The 21531-nt window shown below is 47.1% G+C and overlaps 1 long non-coding RNA gene across 1 annotated transcript; it reads left to right on the top strand.

The window, feature by feature from the left end:
• The first annotated feature begins 7273 nt into the window (after window positions 1–7273).
• LOC148683173 (uncharacterized) lies at window positions 7274–13481 on the top strand. The gene is made up of 2 exons (XR_015947466.1): window positions 7274–7478; window positions 12536–13481. It is a non-coding gene; the product is annotated as an uncharacterized LOC148683173 (long non-coding RNA).
• The last annotated feature ends 8050 nt before the right edge of the window (window positions 13482–21531 follow it).

The raw sequence follows: 21531 nt of genomic DNA, 5'->3' as shown, positions 1-21531 counted from the left end.
GAGGTGGACATTTTTGCTGATGAGACCCAACTGCTCAAGGTCACAGAAGGAAAATGGGATTGCAAGCAGCTCCAAACGGATCTCTCCAAACTGAGTGAGGAGCCATTGGAAGAGCCCAATCTCAGTGGCAGGGCATGCAGAAGACCTTGAGTTCAATCCCTGGTGTCTCCAGGTAGGACTCAGAGAAAGCCCCCTGTCTGAAACGCTGTAGAGCCATTGCATTCCATGTAAAAAACACGGAGCTTGAGGGTCCAATGGTCTGATTCAGTATAAGGCAATTTCCCAAGTTGCTCTGCTGCAGGGCATAGGCCACACAGGGCATGCTGAGTCTATGAAATGGGGTGATTCTTAAACACTGGTTATGCCCTTCAATTAACCCAATGAACAGTACATTATATAGCTAATTAGCCAAAAGGTACTTTGTTTATAGCAAAAATGGAACCAGTTGCGGGGGTGAGATTCAGGTCAAAAGATGGTCATCATCATGCAAAGAAATGATTTTGCCCCCACAAAATAGAATGTAGAATAAATCAATGTTATTCCCTTCCAAGGTGCTAACTTGCACATCACTGTCAAGTTTTTATGAAAAATAAAACATTCCAAAGTCAGAAATGAAATTATTGAAGAGTTTCAATTAAAACATCTCGGTGAGAGAAACATAATCACTGGGGAAATTCAATTAAAGTTTTACAAGTCTGAGAAAGATGGCCTTGGCAATTAATGACAATTTCCTGGAGCTAAGCAAGACTCAGTTCCTCGAGGTGCGTCACAGAACACTATAAAAAGGGTTGTCCCTCTATGGACTACTCCAAAAGGATCCCAGACTCCAAAACTATCTCAACAGCACCACTGCAAACTAGGTAATATTTGCTCTATTCGTGGTCTTCCTCTGGTTTCTGTCTGTTCTTAAATGTAAGAGTAACTTAAAATTAATTGCTGAATTTTCCCTGCTGTGCAATGTCAGGGGTAATTAACGGGGAGGAAATACTTGTGGAACGTAAAAAATATTTATTTTTAAATGAGATTGCCAAGGCTCAGTGGAAGAAGACTTGCTGTGCATGTAAAAGGTCCCAGGTTCAGACGCCGGCATCTCCAGATATGGGTGGGAATATTCCCTGCCTAAAACCCTGGAGAAATGCTTCCAGCCAGTGTGGACACCACAGGGCGTGTGGATCAATGATCTTACTCAGCATTTAGGAGAGCAGCCATAAATCTTTCCAGAATTCCTGCATCCTGTCACAACAATTGCAAAAAAAATGGTATTTTTTTCATATACATTGTCATTTTGCATATGGATTTCTTCCCTCCTCTAGTGACTTACCATGTGGAAGGTCAATGGTAGTTGAAGAATCCCAACATCTAGTTTAAAGAAATGGAAACTGCACTAATATGCTGATTTGTTTTACCAGCCCACAACATCCCTCATATGTCTTTCAACCCTATCTTTAACTCTGGGGATAGAATCGTGACAGTGGCTTTTAAATATATTCCAAGATTCTCGGATGCATGTTGCAATGATGAGTTTCTAGGACAAACTCACACACTGATTTCTGTTCAGTCTGCAAGAGGCTCTGTAAGTGTTCAAAGGCCAGGCAGAAAATGCTCTTGGAGGATACGAAGGCCAGGTTCATTGAGGGCTGTGACCAAGGAAGATCAGTACGTCCTCAGGCCTGGTAGAGAGGTCTGGGGACTTGCTTGGCTCCTGGTCTTAGGTCTTAGCCAGTGTGGTGTAGTGGTTAAGAGCAGTAGACTCTTAATCTGGTGAACTGGGTTCGCTTCCCCACTCCTCCACATGCAGCTGCTGGGTGACCTTGGGCTAGTCATACTTCTCTGAAGTCTTTCAGCCCCACTCACCTCACAGGATGTTTGTTGTGGGGGAGGAAGGGAAAGGAGAATGTAAGCCGCTTTGAGACTCCTTTGGGTAGTGATAAAGCAGGATATCAAATCCAAACTCTTCTTTTTCTTCTTCTTCGGTTCCCCCCACTTGTTTGCTTGCAGTATTTGTCTTTTATAATCACCCTACCCAATGTCTCCTTTCATTTCAGGTCTACTCTCCCTGCTCCAAGATGACTCCAGGCAAACATCACCGTTACAGTACCTCCCTCAACAGCCCCTACAATACAGCTGGGGAGAGCAGTAAACTCCCCGGAATGGACTCCCTCCACTGTTGCCCATCCCACTGGCATCTTTGTCATCACCACCCTTGTTCTTATCCTTGTGGTCCAGGCTGGGGCTATGGATGTGGGTCTGGCTGGGGTTCTGATTGTGGTCAGGGATATGGCCCAGGGTGCGAGCCCTGCTATCCCTATGGAGGTTACGGCTATCCTAATGCAGGGCACTGTTATCCTCATGCAATGCACTGCTATCCTCATGCAATGCACTGCTATCCTCATGAAATGCCCTGCTATCCTCATGCAGTGCACTGCTATCCTCATGAAATGCCCTGCTATCCTCATGCAGTGCACTGCTATCCGGAAGCGAAATGCTGCAATCCCCCAGGAGGCTACTGCTATCCCTCAGGAGGCTGCTGCTATCCTCCAGGAGGCTGCTGCTATCCCCGAGGAGCCTCCTGCTCACCATGTTAAGCCCAGATGCCCACCTTGATGGAATATCCAGGAAAGAAGAAGCAATCTTCTGGCCCTCAGCTGAATGGATGGACCCGGTGTTTGGAAAGGCTGAGCTCCCCAGAGACCCAACAGTGCAGCTATTGGGTTTTATGAGGTCTCAGCATTTTTGTCGATGCTTTACACGGTGTTTTGGCTTAATTCCTTTGGGTTCCCCGCCTCTGGATGCTTATCTTTTACAATAGCCCCTCGTTTCCCTATCAAACCTGTCGCCTCCTCTTAGGGCTGTTAAGGATACACCAGGACCCTCCACCACAGGCACTTCTGGTGTACTTGGCTGAAGGATGCTTAGCCCACAAGGTCAAAGGGGAAATTTGAATTCAGCCATATTGCCTTTGCTTCAGTCCACAATGATGTACTAGCTTTGTCAGGAGACAAGGTATCCAATTGTTTCAGTGCTCCGCTCTGCATTGATCTGCATCTGTAACAGCCTTTTTCTATTGTTCCTCATTAAAGTTGCTCAGCATATCAAAGAAACATTGTGTTTCCCTTTTTAAAAAAAAAAAATCCTCTCATCTTTTCATCCTTTATGACTGGGGTTGGGAAACCTTTTCAGCCCAGAGGCAACATTTCCTTCTTGGCAACCTCCTGAGAGCCAGGAGAGCTGCAGGAGCATGCGGAGCAATGAATGCAAATTTTACCTTTGTATAGCAGGCCGGTTTCTGCATGCACTCACAAACGCCTCTCTCATCATCCATCCCGTCAAGCAAAATCACATCCCATCCCAGCCAAGCCAAAACACTTGGGGTGGTAAATAGGGCCAGTGAGGAGTATAGTCTGCAGAGCAGGGCAAGCTAGAGAAGCCCGGAGGTTCAAACTGAGCCTCTGGCCTGAGTGAAATATACTCGGAGTCGAGAGTGAATTTCATGCTCTTTATTCAGCTTGTAGTAGCAATAGAAGAAGAAGAGAAGAATCGCTCTTTCCCCCAAAAACGTCTGCTTATATACATTATTTACACAATGGGCCTTGCATGATTGGCTACTTCAGGGCTGCACCTGTGGGCCAATCAGGTTGTGGATTGACTTCTGCCAGCAGCCTGATTGGCTGCTCCTATAGGCCAATCAGGTTGCTGGTTCACTTCCACCTGGAGCTGGATTGGGTGGCTCCTGCGGACCACTCAGACTGCTGCATTCTGGATCCTATTGTTCTAGGATTCAGCTCAGTACATAACACTGAGGTTCCCCACTTTTTCTCTATAGCACTGGGGCCATAGCAGAGAAGACCCTGCTTCTAGTGTAGTGCGACTACACTCCTCATTGGATTGCTTTCAGTTCAGTGCAGGGCCTCATCAGAAGGTCTCCCCTGCCAGCACGCCCAGCTTTTTGCAGTGGGCATTGTCGGCCAGCTGAGGATGGGTTGTTTTTTTGCAATGCAACACCTGGGGAATTGTGGAAGACACTAAGTGGCATTAGGATGCTAAATCATGAGCTCACCCATTATTGCCACACTAGTAAAGTAAAACGAAAGTAAAACTAAACAGTACCCTAGTGAACAGTTTAAAAGATATATCCCTAAAGGTAAGAGGCATTCAAAAGTTGAACAATGTGGTTTGGGAGGTGCTAGGCTCTCCTATCCTGGAGGCATTTAAGGACAGGCTGGGCTGCCAACTGCCAGGGATGCTGGTCTCTGCCTCTTCCACTGTCAATCCTAGGCTGGGCATGGGGTGACTTCCAAATTCTGTCTGCTCTGACTGGCAGCAGCTCTCCAGAAACATTCCCAGCTTTTCCCAGCTTGTCAGAGATTGAACCTGTTGAGATTCTAGATGCAACAGATGTGCTCTGACCTTCTATGCCATGGACCTTTCCCTAAATATAAAGCAGAAATCCAGTCCTCCTGGTTCTGAAGAAAGGACCGGTTTAAATAGGCACACAATCAGCCCACCTGGCTCAGTTTTGCTGACACTGGCAGGTAGTGGGAACCCAGGGTTCCAGGTGGGTCTTTTTCTAAGTCCTACCTGTAGGTGCTAGGGATTGAATGGGGAGCTTTCTCGTGCAAAACAGATGCTTCCCTTTATGAAGCCCCCTGAAACTTTGAGTTGAGTTCAGCCTCCTGGAGCAGGGGCAACTTGTGAGGTCCTTCTCCCTGGCTTTCCTAAAGTGGTCAAAATGGAGGTACTCGCTTCATGGTCTTCCTTTCACAACATTTTTGACCTTGCTGTTTTCCAAAGTAACCAGAGGTTCTCACTAGAGAGCCAAGGAAAGAAACTCCGGTCCATATAATCTCCAAGTGTCCCGATTTTCCAGGGGTAGTCCCAGAATTACAGAAGCCATCCTGGTTTCTGATTTGATCTGGGAATGTCCCGGTTAGAGAATTGCTAAGATGGGGTTCATCTCAACAGCTTGCCCGTCACTTCGGAATCTGCTTGGCATACAGAAGTTCTTCACTGAGCCCTCAGTCTGAAACTCCAGAAAGCCACTGACAGTCAGCATAGATAAAACTGAGTTAGATGGACCAGTATAAGGCAGCTTTGTGTGCTCCTACTTTGGAAGGACCATAGCTCAGTGGTCTGCTTTACATGTGAAAGGTCCCAGGTTCGATCCCAGGCATCTCCATGTAAGGCTGCCTGAAACCCCGGAGAGTCACTATCAGCCTGTATAATACAGAAAATACTGAGCTTGAGGACCAACGGTCTGACTCAGGACAGTGGGGTAGTGTGGGTTTCTGACACCCAGGACAGGACAAGTGTTGTGCCCCCTGGTGGACTGGGCAGTGGCCAGTCCCTTTGCCAGCCAGCATCTAATCAAGGGAATCCCTCCTTCCAAACTGAGATAAGACAGAGAAACATAAAGTCAGGGGTGCTGCTGTGTTACCTTGCCCTGTCACCCTTGCGAGGCACTCTGAGCAACTCATACGGCTCTGGCAGTGCTTTCCCACTTTCCTCTTCCTCCTTCCTTCTTCATTGGGTGGTGGCAGTGGTGCCCTCCCCTTCAGCTGGCCCTGGGGTGTCCATTTGCTGGCCACGGGGAGAAGGAGCCACTGCCACCCAAGTCCCAAAGGCCTGGCCTGAGCACAACTTACTTCCCCACAGCTCCAGCCTCAATGAGAGACCTGTCATGGGGGTGCCTGGTTGAGCCATCTCAGAAATTTGCACCCAGGTCCATGGTCCCCCTGCATGCCACGCCACTGACTCAGGATAAACGTATGGTGTTAACATTCCCTTGGTCACCTGCATAGGGACTCAGGAAGCTGCTCTATCCTGCTCATGTAAGGTTCAACAGAAACTGAAGGTCTCTCATACTACTTCCTGTTTAGTAGATGGGTGTGGAGGAGAGGATTTCCAATGGGCAGAAGGAGCACAGAGCCTAAAGAGAAAGCGTTTTGGATGTGTTAGAACACTGTGGCACCAGATGGCATGGTAGAGTTCAGTCTTTCGCCAACATGATCTTCCATTATGAGGTTTACAACGTGTCTAGATCCAGCCTAGCTTCCATCTTCAGTTAAGTAGCTCTCCACATGGTGGAGCTGCAGGGCAGAGCCAACAGCTCCAGCGAATTTAGTCCAGCATCCAGTTCCTAACAGTGACTGTGAAATACACACAAAGGCTTCCTAAGACCGAGTCTGTGAGTGTGTGTAGATATTAGCCTACTGCACAAAAGTAAAATGTTCATTTGTTGCACCACTTGCCACTGACTGGCATATGGCCCTCAGGAGGTTGCCAAGAAGGAATTATGGCCCTTCATATTTCTGGATAGTGAAATTCCAAGTGAAGCTTCAACTGTATTTATGAATGAAACCACAGCGGCAAGAAATCTCTATGCACATAAGTGGGAGGAGAAAAGAATGGTTGACTGAAATCATGGAGTATGCAAAGGTGGCTAAACTTTCAGTGCTGATAAGAGACTCAAGCTTAGATTCTCTCAAAGAGGACTGCAATCCTTTTCTAGTTTATTTTTAAAGTAACCATATAAAGGTAAAAGGTAAAGGTAAAGGACCTCTGGATGGTTAAGTCTAGTCAAAGGCAACTATGGGGTTGCAGCGCTCATCTCGCTTTCAGGCCAAGGGAGCCAGCGTTTGTCCACAGACAGCTTTCCGGGCCATGTGGCCAGCAGAACTAAATTGCTTCTGGCACAACAGAACACAGTGACGGAAACCAGAGTCCACAGAAATGCCGTTTACCTTCCCACCACAGTGGTACCTGCTTATCTACTTGCACTGGTGTGCTTTGGAACTGCTAGGTGGACAGAAGCTGGGACAGAGCAATGAGAGCTCACACCGTCACATGGATTTGAACCGCCAACCTTCTGATCAGCAAGCCCAAGAGGCTCAGTGGTTTAGACGCACAGCGCCACCCACACCCCAACTCTTTATATATGAAGTCCACAGTGGAGTTTAAGGGTGAAAATAGTAGATTATATTAAGAAACCTGTTAAAGAGGATGAAACTATTAAAGATCACAGTCCATCACACTTTCGCTGCAAGTATACTCGTGTGTAGGCACCTCTTTAGCAGCTTTCATCCACTGAGGAGTCTCTGCAAGCAGTGGTCAGCAATTGAAGCTACACTTTGAGAAGAAATACTCACAGACAACGTAAAACTCAGTCAAGTGGTGTCTTGTTTGACTAGTCATATACACTTCACGGTAGCACTGTTTACAATCACTATAGCAATAGCTGTAACTGCATACATAAGTCTCAATCCCTCTTTATTTTTAGCAGTGAGACTTGGGCAGACACAGTTTATGTAGAGATAACGCAGCAGTTTCAAGACAGCATTTGTTGGTCAGTTGTCTGCAAAAGGCAAAAACGAAAGTTCTACTTTTATCGGCACTTCCAGCTGAAGCTGCGCTGGGCACTGGGTATGAGGGAACTTTAAAATGCGATTAAATGTAATTACAATTATAAACATCGAAGCTGGGTGAGTGGGAAGTCATTGGTATTGTAGAATACAATTATTATTGTTGAGTGTTAAAATGCAACTTTGAATCTTGAAATCGTGTGTGTGTGAGAGAGAGGGAGGGAGGGAGAGAAATATGGCCCTCAGATTGAAAAGACTTCTAGACCCCAATCATAAAGGATGAAAAGAAATGAGATTGAACAAAAGAAAACAAAATGGTTTTGCCACATTAAGAAAAATACATTTCTTAATGTGGCCATGACCATCTTGACCTGGATTCCCTGCTCCAATCCTGCCACTAGCAAAATACTTTTTTTACTCAAATAGAGCAAAGTGGGACCACTTTACTGAGGAAAAATAAAAAGAGACAGTGGGAAGCGACCATTACAGATCAATGCAATGCGGACTACTGAAAGAGTAACCATTAGACACCTTGTCTCCCGATGAAGATTATTCATCATTGTGAATTGAAGCAAACAGAACCTGGTTGATCTCCAATTCCCCCCTTGACCTTGTTGGCTTAGCATTCTTCATATCCAGTCTATTCTGCCTTGGTCACACCACACCTAGAGTACAGTGTCCAGTACTGGGCAATACAATTTAAGAGGGATAGTGACCTTTTGGACAGTAGGAGCTGTTGGACAGTGGAGCAGACTCCTTCAGAAGGTGGTGTACTCTCCTTTACTGGAGGTTTCTAAGCAGAGGTTGGATGGCCATCTGTCATGGATGCTTTAGCTGCAATTCCTGCATTTCAGGGGGGTTGAACTAGGTGACCCTCAGGGTCCCTTCCAACTCTACAAGGCTATGATTCTGTGATTCTGTAACTGGATTCCAGTAGACCTATTGATTTTTTGGGTGGAGTACAAGATCCTTTTGGAGTAGTCAATCGGGGACAACCTTTTTTATATGGTTCAGTGACACACCTTGCGGAAGTGAGTAATGCTTAGCTCCAGGAACTCATCACTGACTGTCTGGCCCATCTTTGTCAGACTTTCAAAATTTTAATTGAAAGTATCCAATTATTTTGCTTTTCTCCCTGGGATATGTTGCATTAATCCAGGGTTCATTCTACCATGGGCTGCAAGCTAACCCGTTGGAAGGGGAGGGAATAAAATGGCATCGGTTGTACAAAATCCTGAAGGAAAAATACGTTTCTTAATGTGACCGTGACCATCTTTTGACCTGGATTCCCTGCTCCAATCCTGCCACTAGCAAAATACCTTTTTTGCTCAATTAGAAAACTTTAACATGTAATATTCATTGCCTTAATTGCAGGACACAACCAGCAATAATAATAAAAGTAATAATGTTTAAGGATCGCCCCATCGGATGGAATCATCACCCTAGTTTTTCAGTATTGCGCAAAACCATGATTAGTTTTTTTCATGTGTCTCTAATCTTACATAAATTGCCTTGTGATGCCTATGTCAGTGGCAGCCAGTGTGGTGTACTGGTTATAGTGTCAAACTAGGACCTGGGAGACCAGGGTTCAAATCCCCACTCAGCCATGAAGCACGCTAGGTCAAACATTTGAGGCCAAGACCCTCAGCAATTTTCAAGCAGTCTGTAGGGCAAAATGTTTGGGAACTACTGGTCTGGATAATGCCAGAATCTTATACAGTAGATTGTGTGCCTTGTTTTCATAAAGTTACTTTGTCCTGCTTTGTTTCTATTCTTTGACCACCCAGTATATTCAATCCTTGGCTTCTGCAACTTTTTCCACTTTGTTGCTTATACTGTATAGGGAGCCCCTCCTTTGGCTTTTGCTGCCTCTAGGATTGCAGACAGGGAGTCTTTTCCCGGCCATACCTGGAGATGCCAGGGATCAAAATTGTGACCCTCTGTAAGCAAAGCAGATGCTATACCACTGAGCTAACTGGGATGCCTAAGAGGCTTCTGAAGTAAGCTTACCAGATTTTTTTTTTCAATGATTCCGGAGCCACAAAAGAAGCTTCTCCTTCAGTATATAAATTTGAAAGTTTGCTGCCATGAAATGTGGCGATAGACACCAACTTAGATGGTGTCTCTTTAAAAGGGAATTAGGGAAACTGGGTTTCCGGCTACGTCACGAGTCCATGGTCATAGTTCCTTGCTGCCCTCCATAGGCAGCGAGGAGGTTCAGGCAGGGGAACGCCAAGATTCACAAGGCAAAAATCCTGGCAATGCTTCCCAGTAGGGTCTGGGGATCTCGCTGCATACCACTGTACCACTCAAGGCCATGTCTGTCAACTTGAAAGGCAGAATGGGTGTGACGTGGTAGTGTGTCCCTGCCATGGACGAGCCTCCGTCTCCAGCATGGTTTGTGCCTGGTTCCTCTATAATTTGGAATATTGGGGTTAATCAAGAGGCGCTCCTGGACTGACATATGACAATGGGCTGCAATCAATCAGCTGCTGAAAGGACTGGGCTTGGTTCTTTGAAGGTCTCTGAATTTATATACATGCTTCTGTTGAATATCATTTTGAAAATGGATGCATTGATTATTTGATGCAGCAGTCATCTTGTAGGCCATGAGGGGTGAAGGTGTAGGAGCAGGGGCAGAGCAAGTGGGGGCGGGGGCGGTCCTCCCCAAGTGATGCCCTGGGTGGGGTGACATACACACGGCCTCCCTGGCCCACCCCTCGCCTCCGCCCGCAAATGCGCAGTCTGTTCGGGGTGCTGCTGGCGTGCGGTGGCTCCACGGTGTTCCGCACATGCACCGCGACCCTTAAGGGGTGCCGCTCTCGTGCGGCACCCCTTAATGGGTTGCTGTGCGCGAGCGGTGCTCTGTGGAGCCGCCGCAGGCCAGCGGCACCCCGATCGGACTACGCAAGTGCCGGATCTAGTGCGTGTGCAGTCAGCACGGGGTCACAGTGACGTCACCGTGACCCCGTGCTGACTGCGCATGTGCTGGATCTGGTGCTTGCGCAGTCCGATCGGGGTGCCACTGGTGTGTGGCAGCTCCACGGTGTTCCGCACGCGCTTGGCAGCCTTACGGGATGCTGCTCTCATGCGGCACCCCTTAACAGGCTGCCATGCGCGAGCAGTGCTACGTGGAGCCGCTGCAGGCCAGCAGCACCCCGATCGGACTGCGCAAGCACCGGATCTAGCACGTGCGCACGCGCTGGATCCGGCGCTACGTAACGATGCCGCACCCCTGGGTGCATGGCAATTTGCAGCCCCGGGTGTTGCGGCGCCTCACTACGCCCCTGTGTAGGAGTGCTTGAGATGAATGCTGTGGGTGTAACCTTAGTAGTAGTAGTAGTAGTAGTATGGGAAATGTCTTAGCTCAAGGGCCATTGCAATCCATGTAAACAATACTGAGCTTGAGGGTCCAATGGTCTGATTCAGTATAAGGCAACTTCCCAAGTTGCTCTGCTGTAGGGCATAGGCCACACAGGGCATGCTGATTCTATGAAACGGGGTGATTCTTAAACACTGGTTATGCCCCGCAATTAACTCAATGAATAGTACATTTTATGGTTTTCTAATTAACCAAAAGGCACTTGGTTAGTGCCATAAATGGAGCCAGTTGCGTGGGTGGGGAATTCAGGTCACAAGGGGGTTGTCATAACACAAAGAAATGACTTGGTCCCCCAATATATTCTAAAATCAATGTTATTCCCTTCCTGGGTGTGAACTTACACATCACTGTTGAGTTTGTATGAAAAAAATAAAGCATCTCGATGAGAGAAACATAATCATTGGGGAGATTCAATTAAAGTTTTACAAGTCTGAGAAAGATGGTCTTAACAATTAATGACAATTTCCTGGAGCTAAGCAAGACTCAGTTCCTCCAGGTGCGTCACGGAACAGTATAAAAAGAGCTGTCCCTCTATGGACTACTCCAAAGGGATCCCAGACTCCGAAACCATCTCAACAGCACCACTGCAAACTAGGTAATATTTGCTCTATTCGTGGTCTTCCTGCTGGCTCAGATAGCTCTGATTTCTGTCTGTTCTTAAATGTAAGAGTAACTTAAAATTAATTGCTGAATTTTCCCTGCTGTGCAATGTCAGGGGTAATTAACGGGGAGGAAATACTTGTGGAACGTAAAAAATATTTATTTTTAAATGAGATTGCCAAGGCTCAGTGGAAGAAGACTTGCTGTGCATGTAAAAGGTCCCAGGTTCAGACGCCGGCATCTCCAGATATGGGTGGGAATATTCCCTGCCTAAAACCCTGGAGAAATGCTTCCAGCCAGTGTGGACACCACAGGCCGTGTGGATCAATGATCTTACTCAGCATTTAGGAGAGCCATCATAGATCTTCCCAGAATTCCTGCATCCTGTCACAACAATGGCATAAGATTTGATATATTTTCATATACGTTTTCATTTTGCAAAAGGATTTCTTCCCTCCTCTAGTGACTTACCATGTGGAAGGTCAATGGTAGTTGAAGAATCCCAACATCTAGTTTAAAGAAATGGAAACTGCACTAATATGCTGATTTGTTTTACCAGCCCACGACATCCCCCGTATGTCTTTCAACCCTATCTTTAACTCTGGGGATAGAATCGTGACAGTGGCTTTTAAATATATTCCAAGATTCTCGGATGCATATTGCAATGATGAGTTTCTAGGACAAACTCACACACTGATTTCTGTTCAGTCTGCAAGAGGCTCTATAAGTGTTCAAAGGCCAGGCAGAAAATGCTCTTGGAGGATACGAAGGCCAGGTTCATTGAGGGCTGTGACCAAGGAAGATCAGTACGTCCTCAGGCCTGGTAGAGAGGTCTGGGGACTTGCTTGGCTCCTGGTCTTAGGTCTTAGCCAGTGTGGTGTAGTGGTTAAGAGCAGTAGACTCCTAATCTGGTGAACTGGGTTCGCTTCCCCACTCCTCCACATGCAGCTGCTTTCAGCCCCACTCAACTCACAGAGTGTTTGTTGTGGGGGAGGAAGGGAAAGGAGAATGTTAGCCGCTTTGAGACTCCTTTGGGTAGTGATAAAGCAGGATATCAAATCCAAACTCCTCCTCTTCTTCTTCTTCTTCTTCTTCTTCTTCTTCTTCTTCTTCTTCTTCTTCTTCTTCTTCTTCTCCCCACACTTGTTTGCTTGCAGTATTTGTCTTTTATACCCAATGTCTCCTTTCATTTCAGGTCTACTCTCCCTGCTCCAAGATGACTCCAGGCAATCATCACCGCTACAGTACCTTCCTCAACAGCCCCTACAATACTGAGGATTCCCTCCACTGTTGCCCATTCTACTGGCATCCTTGGCATCACCACCCTTGTTATTATCCTTGTGGTCCAGGCTGGGGCTATGGATGTGGGTCAGGTTGGGGTCCTGATTGTGGTCAGGGATATGGCCCAGGGTGCGAGCCCTGCTATCCCTATGGAGGTTACGGCTATCCTCATGCAGGGCACTGCTGTCCCAAAAAAGTAAAAGCAAAATGGTACGATTCCTCAGGGGGCTGCTGCTGTCCCAAAAAAGTAAAAGTAAAATGGGGCGATCCCTCAGGAGGCTGCTGCTGCTATCCTCCAGGAGGTTACTGATCTCCCCAAGGAGCCTCCTGCTCACCATGTTAAGCCCTGATGCCTACCTTGACGAAATATCCAGGAAAGAAGAAGCAGTCTTCTGACTCTCAGCTGAATGGATGGACCTGGTGTTTGGAAAGGCTGAGCACCCCCAGATACCCAACTGTGTAGTTAGTGGGTTTTTAGAGGTCTCGGCATTTCTGTCGATCCTTTGTATGGTGTTTTGGCTTAATTCTTTTGGCTTGCCTCTTCCTGCATGCTTCCCTCTCACAACAGGCTCCTGTTTCCCCATGACACTTGCCCCTATTAAGGATGTGCCAGGACCCTCCACCAGAGATACTTCGGCTGTACTTGGTTGAAGGATTCTAAGCCCACAAGGTCAAACGGGAGAATGGAGATCAACCCTGCCGTCTTTGCTTCAATCCACAATTCTGTATCAGCTTTGTCAGGAGACGAGATTTTTAAAGCTTTCAGTGCTCCATCCCACATTTATCTGCATCTGTAACCATCTTTTTCCATTGTCTCCTTCCATTGTCCCTCATTAAAGTTGCTCAGCATATCACAGAAACATTGTGTTTCCCTTTTTGTTCTCCCTTCTTTTCATCCTCTATGACTTGGGAAGGGAAGCCTTTTCAGCCCAGGGGCAACTTCTTGGCAACCTCCTGAGGTCCAGGACAGAGGGGAAAGCTTGTAGAGCAAGGAATGCAAAGTTTACCTTTATGTAGCAGGCTAGTTTCTACATGCACTCCAAGACCCCTCTCTAATCTTCCATCCAGACTAGGAAGAGGCATAACAGAGTTCATAAACCCCCTTGAAACTTTGAGGGGAGTTTAGCCTCCTGGAGGAAGGGGGGGAACCTTGTGAAGTCCTCTCCCCTATCTTTCCTAAAACAGGTAGGTAGCCGTGTTGGTCTGAGTCGAAGCAAAATAAAAAAAATTCCTTCAGTAGCACCTTAAAGACCAACTAAGTTTATATTTTGGTATGAGCTTTCGTGTGCATGCACACTTCTTCAGATACACACTTCTTCTGTGTATCTGAAGAAGTGTGCATGCACATGAAAGCTCATACCAAAATATAAACTTAGTTGGTCTTTAAGGTGCTACTGAAGGAATTTTTTTATTTTCCTAAAACAGTTACAGAGCAAAGCTCCAATCAATAGTGACTATGTTTACAGAAATTAGAAAACAAGGGTGAAGGGGTTGAACTTTGTTCCTTTATCCTTTCTCTGGTTTGCCCTGGCTTGATTTCTGCTCCTGCAGACTCCCACTGAATGAAGGGAATTGCTAAAATGGGTTTCATCTTAGCAGCATGTTTATCACTTCTGCATCCAACAGCTCCTTGTTGAGCCCCCGGGACCTCAAGGGAAAAAACTGCAGTTGGCTTTTACAGCCCATCTCCCCATCTAGGGATTCAAGGTCTCCTAAGTCCATTATCTGTCAGAGAAGAATGGATGGAGGCAGGAGCCAGTCAAAGCAAGGCAAATCTTTAGACAAAACTGAGTTAGATGGACCAGTTTAAGGCAATGTTCTACTGTATTGGCCCAAATATAAGCCACACCTTCATAATTCAAGGCGGGGGGGGGGGGACAATACCCGAATATAAGCCGCTCCCTTAAAATCCCACACGCACTTCTGTTTTACCATATGTCTTTTTCAGCAGCGATATCGCAAAAGCCCATTTTTGTAAGGTCACGAATTTAAGCAGCACTTTTCACGGACGGAATTTTGAAGGGGAAAAAAGTGTGGTTTATATTTGCGCCAATACGGTAACGTTCCTATTGATGCCAAACTTAGTGCGGACACCCAATTGGCATAGCCCACAGCAACCCCAAGCTCTGAATACCACCAGACCAGGACAACAAGCAGCTGGATGTAGGGTTGCCAGTATGCTAGCAGCTGGAGCAGGCGAGGAGGAATCCCTGGAAGAAAAGTGGCTCTTGGAGACCATAAAGGGCCGCAGTCTGAAGATAAAGCTGGATAGATTTTCTTGAAAACTTCCACAAATAAAACAGTTTAGTCCTGAACTTCCTCTCCCTCCACATTTCTCTGTCAGGTAACTCAGCTTTTAATGCCAAATTTGTGGTGGGAGTGGATTGTGGGATTTTTTTCTTACTTCAGGACTTTCGATATCTTTTTCATTTTAGTGTTCAAAGCCCCTCTGCCACCGTTGGATTTGGAAGGGCAACCTAGTACATGATATTGAGGACTATCTAGATCACCTAGAAGAAACAACGGTCTGATTCAGGATAAACGTATGGTGTTCCTAAGCTGGATCTAGACCTGCGGCCCTCCAGATGTTTTGGCCTACAACTCCCATGATCCCTAGCTAACAGGACCAGTGGTCAGGGATGATGGGGATTGTAGTCCAAAACATCTGGAGGGCCGAAGTTTGGGGATGCCTGATCTAGACACATCAAAAAAGGGTTTCAGAAAAACACATTGTAAAACTCGAAGGGGGGAAATCACAATGGTGAAAGACGTAACTCCACAGCACCATCTGGTGTCACAGTGTTATAACACATACAGTCAGACCTTGGAAGTCGGACGGAATCCGTTCCGCAAGTCCGTTCGACTTCCAAAATGTTCAAAAACCAAAGAGCGGCTTCTAATTGGTTGCAGCCAAGAGGAAGCTGCAGAAGCCCCATCGGATGTTTGGCTTCCAAAATCAGTTTGCGAACCGGAACACTCACTTCTGGGTTTGCGGCATTCGGGAGCCCAAACATTCAAGAACTAAGCTGTTCGAAAACCAAGATACGGCCATATAAAGTGCTTTTCCTTTCTCAATGTAGCTGAGTTCCTGCAGTTATTAAGGTTCCGTCAGTCAGCTGCGTAGGGACTCAGGAAGCTGCTCTATCCTTCTCAAACAAAAGCAGGACGCTCCCCCTTCCTGCTTAGCATGTGTGTGAGAGGGCAGCTTAGGCAGCAGAAGGAGCACAAGGTGCTTTGCGGAGAAACTTCCATCTTCAGTTAAGTAGTTCTCCACCTGATGGAGCTGCAGGGCAGAGCCAACAGCTCCATTGAATCTAATTCAGCAACCAGTTTCCTACAGTGTCTGTACAATATACATTAAGGCTTCCTATGCTGCATAACTAGTTGCTCCATATTTATTATTAATGCCCTGCTTTTACACATTTGTTTATTAACTCAAATTACAAGTATAATAATCTCGCCGTGGATCTTATTGTTGCTCGCACATCCAAATGGAGACTTGCCGGATGTCTTCAGGAAGGATATCAGCAGACCGGGGAGGAAAGTGGTGGCCAACTCCTGTCGCTGAGCATAAACACATGGAAATGATTATTCAGAGGTAGACTGTTTCTAAACATGGAGGCTCTGCTCTTAGCTATTGTGCTTCATAAACCTGGTAGAACCACCCTCTGTGAATGTGTCTAATCATTTATGAGGAATGTGAGAAGAGCCCTGCTTGGTGTCACAGTCCGGGCTGCTTACGAACAAAGTCCCAGCAAGGAGCGTCGGGACCGGGGGCAAGATGGTAGGCACAAACGTCCGAAGAGCAGAGGTCCATGGGTCAAGAAGCACAAGGGAAGAAGGCACAGTCCGAAGGTCTAAGCACAAAGTCACAGTCAAAAGGTAAGGAGGCACACGGCAAGGCAGAGAGTGTGCTGCTGTGGCAAAGAGCTGAGGGGAAATGCTGGCTTTATATCCCCTGCCAGCCCTTGCTACCAGGTGCAGCAGATATCAAGTGGCCTCACCTCTGCGGTCGTGCCCTGCCTCTCTGGAACAAGCCGAAGAGGATCCCAGTCCTGCAAAGCCCTGCTGGTCCCAGGGACCGGCTCCTGCACAAACTCCTGACACTTTAGTATCTTGCTTCCTACAGTGGACAATCAGATGCATACCAATAACATACTCTCCAAATGTCCCTATTTTCCAGGGACAGTCCCAGAATTATGAACACTATCCCAGCTTCTGATCTGGAGGAGGAGTTTGGATGTGATATCCCGCTTTATCACTACCCGAAGGAGTCTCAAAGCGGCTAACATTCTCCTTTCCCTTCCTCCCCCACAACAATCACTCTGTGAGGTGAGGGGGGCTGAGAGACTTCAGAGAAGTGTGACTAGCCCAAGGTCACCCAGCAGCTGCATGTGGAGGAGCGGAGACGCGAACCCGGTTCGCCAGGTTCATTTGATCCTGGAAGAGGGATCATTTGATCATTTGATCCCTGGAATAGGGATCAAAATAGGGACATTTGATCCCGGAATGTCCCTATTTCCCCCTCCAGCACTGTCGTTGCCAAGCTTGCGGAGGAGAGTGAATCGGTGCTTGTCCCGAACAATGGCGGTCGTGGTGGCTGCAAAACAGCACCCAGCTGCCTCTTCATAGGGTCTCCGTGGCTGCCACTACTGGCCTCCTTCCTTGGGCAGCTTGTAGTGGCTGCTGGAGAGCGGGTGAAGAGGAAGAGAGGCTGCAGCCACCTGGTTCTGTGGGGCAGGCAGAGGGCAGGGCTGCCCTGGGTGGGGGAAAAGGGAGAGTGGAGTAGAGCGCAAGGAGTCTTGATATTATTATTATTATTATTATTATTATTATTATTATTATTATTAAAATGCTTTGTGCGCCCGCATTGAATTTTGCCCCTTTCTAAAATTTATTTACTGGTGTGTGTTTTTGTCAATCTGCAAAAGAATAAAATAAAATAAGGATTAAGCGGTTTTCCTCAGGACGGTGGAGGGAATGTGTCCTATTGGTGAGGTGGTGGCGGTGCTTTCCCTTCTTCTGATAGGAAATGTTCTGTGGTGGGGTGGGGACAAAAAATGGGGGGTCAGGTCAAGGAGGGTCAGTTGGGGAGGAGTGAGAAATGTCCCTATTTTCTTCTGAGGGTGTGCTATAAATCAGGTCCTCCCTAACAAGAAGGCATGTGTTGCGGTGGGACCTGGCAACCAGACCCTGTGTTGTGGGTGGGGACATTGGAGCGGCCACAACACCCTATTGGTGGTCTCTCGATCTAGGGAGCGATTGGGCCTGAGGGACGCCAGTCCAAGCAATCGAGGGACCACTATTTAAGCCCATGCACGTGTCCTTGAGCTTCCTCTTTCGGGCTCAGTGCATCGGAACACCCGCCCACCTCTCCCTATATTTAGGGCTTGCGCTTGACCTTGCTCTGCCGTCGTGTGTCGCCTGTCGTTGGGACAGGGGCACAGCAGGAATTTCCCCTACTTGGCTGATTGGCTGGTGCCACTTGGGCTTCGCCTGCCACGTAGCAGATCGTCACAACTTGTAAGGTTGCGGATGGGCTCTGGTTCAGGTGGATAGGGGTGGCCGGATACCTAGCCATCCCTATGCGTTGGGTATTCCTTTAAGAAGGAATCCATGGGCTCATGGTTGGTCTTCCCCGTGCAGGGTTGTGCCCGGAGCCTGAGTCCAGGGCTCATCTGGGCGGCGGCCAAGCAGGGCTCCTGCTTGCCACTGTCCCAGGTGTTCACCCAAGGCTGACTTATGATTGGTGCCCAGCAGGGCCGGCCCTATGGCCAGGCTGGGTGGTGCAGGGCGCCCGGGGGGCGATGCGCTGCAGCGCCCGCCCACCAGCTGCGCTGAGAAATGGGGTGAGGGGTGGGGACACCAGATATGCTTAAGACAGCCCTGGTGCCCAGAGTCAGCGCTGCCTGCAGGGCTGCAGGTAGCTAGTCGAACCCAGAGCCTATGCAACCACTCACTTGATTGTAATCAATAAAGTTGTGGCCTAAATTCTGCCAAAAACCAATCCAAATATTTGAGTCATGTCTGAATTTATTTCTGGGGGTGGTTAAAAGGTCTCCACACTCAAAGCCCTATACAGTACAATCACAGCTTACACACATTTAACTGGTGCAATTTCAGCCAAACACAGCTAAAGGCAGGCTGGTTAAAATTGCAGAAGTTAAATCCAAGCAAGGTGGGGGACTTAAAAACCCTTTTTGTGCCTGGTTTGCTTAAGGTTACATGGCACATACATTTTCAGCTCTCTTCCTTGTTTGGGAGGCAAGGTCTGCTCAGTGCCTGTTTCTTCTGACATGTTTTATGGATTTCTGTCATTCCCAGTAGACAAAAAAAAAATCCTTCCAGTAGCACCTTAGAGACCAACTAAGTTTGTCATAGGTATGAGCTTTCGTGTGCATGCACACTTCTTCAGATACCTGGAAGGATTTTTAAATTTTGTTCTGACTGCGTCAGACCAACACGGCTACCTACCTGTAACTATTTCCAGTAGAGCTAGTGATAGACCCTTTCCCTTCCTTCTCCTAAAATTAGCCTAAAAGACCATCCACTGGGCTTTTCTGCCATTGCAGACATCCAAATGTTTCAGGGCAAATCATCCAGCTAAATTTATGGTGAGTCATGTCCCAAATGTGGGTTCGCTCTCTCTTTTTGAAGTGTTAATATGGGGCCAAGCCTGCTTCCACCTTGTCCCCAAGTCTGACGCTTGTGTAATCCAGTTTTTATTGGGGAGGATGAAATTAGAGGCGATGGAACAAATGAATGAAACATGCATGATTTGGAACAACAAGCCGAGCCATTGAAATGCAGTCTTAGGCAAAGACACAAGATATGCTAAAACAGACTGAGCACCAGGTTGGCAGGGGCCCACTTCCTCCAGCTGGGGTGTGGATCCACCTGCCAAGCATGATGGATCCTTAATGTAAACATATTTAGATTTGGTCTTTGAAGTGTTTCTCAATTTAGATTGCGGATTTGAACGGCTCTGATATGCACAGAAGACACCAAGTTCGGTCATCAAACTTGCATCTTGAGAACATAGAAAACAACCTTATGGTAAGATACAGTACTGGTCTGCCTAGATCAGGATTGTACACTTTGATTGACAACAGCTCTGCAAGAGCTCAAGCAGAGACCTTCCTTGACTCAATGTGGGGGGGGGGCAATCCAGGAGTCCAGATCATGCTGATCTGACTCGGGCCAACCCAGGAACTAGGGATGTGAACCAAGTTTGCATCTTTCAAAATTGCTCATGAAATACGAGGCAATTCGCCATTTCAGGCTCTCATTGAAGTGAACACACGTGAAGCAAGATTCCATGAGCATCCTTTCCACATACACATATATATTGTATGTCTGTGGGCAAATTATGTTAAATTGCATAAACCATAACGTGCTGTGGGAATTCGTGTTGCGAAACATGCACCAAAGTTTTCTGAAACCATTGCGGATATCTTATGAAAGAGCATCAAAATTTCTAAAGAGATTGAGTTGAAAAGCAGGGTGGGAGTGTCTCTTAACAATTCCCTGCACCTTTTGCAAACTACACTTCCCAGGATTCCTTTGGGGGAAACTCTGCCCAATTAAGATTGAGGGCACTAGGAGAAGGGGACGACAGAGGACGAGATGGTTGGACAGTGTTCTTGAGGCTACCAACATGAGTCTGACCAAACTGCGGGAGGCGGTGCAAGACAGGAGTGCCTGGCGTGCTATGGTCCATGGGGTCGCGAAGAGTCGAACACGACTAAACGACTAAACAACAACAAAACATGCTTTAAATGCACAGTGCGGATGGGGGCCTGAGAAGCCGGGCTTACTAAGCAAAACTCCCTTGACAGACGGGGGCAGGAAAGAAGCCATTTCCTCAAGCTTGTTGATCATCATGCCATACTATATTAATTATGCTATATTAATTGTAATTGATATGATTCAGTTATCTATATAAAATAACAATTTAACAATTTAATATTACTATATTATACTATATATGGAGTATATTTAAATACAGTGGTACCTCCGGTTGCAAATGGGATCTGTTCCGGAGGTCCAGTCGCATCCCGAGGAATTCGCAACCAGAGGTGCTGTTTCTGTGCATGCACGCATGGCCAAACCCCCAAAAATATTTCCGGGTTTGCCACTTTCGCATCCTGAAAGATACACAACCAGAGGTGTGCGTATCTAGAGGTACCACTGTATACGGAATATTTGATTGTTAAATTTTACACAGAGAGAGAGGGAGAGGGAGAGGGAGAGGGAGAGATACACAGTGGTACCTTGGTTGTTGAACTTAATCCATTCTGGGAGTCCATTCGACTCCCGAGACGGTTCAAAAACCAAGGGGCGGCTTCCGATTGGCTGCAGGAACTTCCTGCACTCAATTGGAAGCCGTTTTGGATGTTCAGCTTCCAAAAAACGTTCGCAAACCGGAACACTCACTTCCGAGTTTGTGGCGTTCGGGAGCCAAAACTTCCAACTACGTTCGACAACCAAGGTACGACTGTATAGTCTACCACCTCAAACATGTGGTCAACAGTGCTGATACGTGGTCTTTGTCAGATTGATGGTAAGGGCAAACTCCTTGCAGGGTTGGGCAAAACAGTTGTTGAGACTTTGCAGAGCTTCCTCTAAGTGTAGACCCGTGGAAATCAACAGACATGGTTTAGACCTGTTCATTCCAATAGGTCTAGGATCAAGTTAGATACAACCCCTAGGTTGTACGGAGTTGAACACACACTGAGTCAGAACATTTGGGTCCATCTAACTCCATCTTGACCCACTCACATAGGTATATGGGGGGCGGAGGGGTGCCCCGCCCTGGGTGTCATGCCTAAGGAGGGTGACAAGATCGCCCACTGGGCGGATAGCCAATGCGCCAATCAGCATGGCGGATCCGCTTGGGGAGTGATCTTT

This window comes from Zootoca vivipara, chromosome 16 (genome assembly GCF_965207765.1).
Source record: "Zootoca vivipara chromosome 16, rZooViv2.hap1.1, whole genome shotgun sequence".
Classification (NCBI taxonomy): domain Eukaryota; kingdom Metazoa; phylum Chordata; class Lepidosauria; order Squamata; family Lacertidae; genus Zootoca; species Zootoca vivipara.
The sequence above is the reverse complement of the archived record's forward strand: the minus strand, read 5'-3'. Positions and strand labels throughout refer to the sequence as shown.